Source organism: Eimeria tenella, genomic scaffold (genome assembly GCF_000499545.2).
Source record: "Eimeria tenella Houghton genomic scaffold, Eth_scaff2586, whole genome shotgun sequence".
NCBI classification, from domain to species: domain Eukaryota; phylum Apicomplexa; class Conoidasida; order Eucoccidiorida; family Eimeriidae; genus Eimeria; species Eimeria tenella.
The window spans coordinates 2752-2981 of NW_013542456.1; positions in this window are offsets into that span (position 1 = coordinate 2752).

The following is a 230-nucleotide window of genomic DNA, read 5'->3' on the forward strand; positions in this document are numbered from 1 at the left end:
CTGCTGCAGCTGCTTCTGTTGCAGCAGCAACAACAGCTGCAGCATCAAAGTCATGAGTTAAATGTTTGTGGTCATGTGTGTAGGTGACCTCTGCATGCGCCCAGCAGCAGCAGCAGCTGCTGCTGCTGCTGCTGCTGCTCCTGCTGCTGCTGCCTTACAGTCCTGCAGAGAAGGCAACGGCGGCTGAAGGCCTCGCTGCAGCTGCTGCCGTGGAGCAGCAGCAGCAGCAA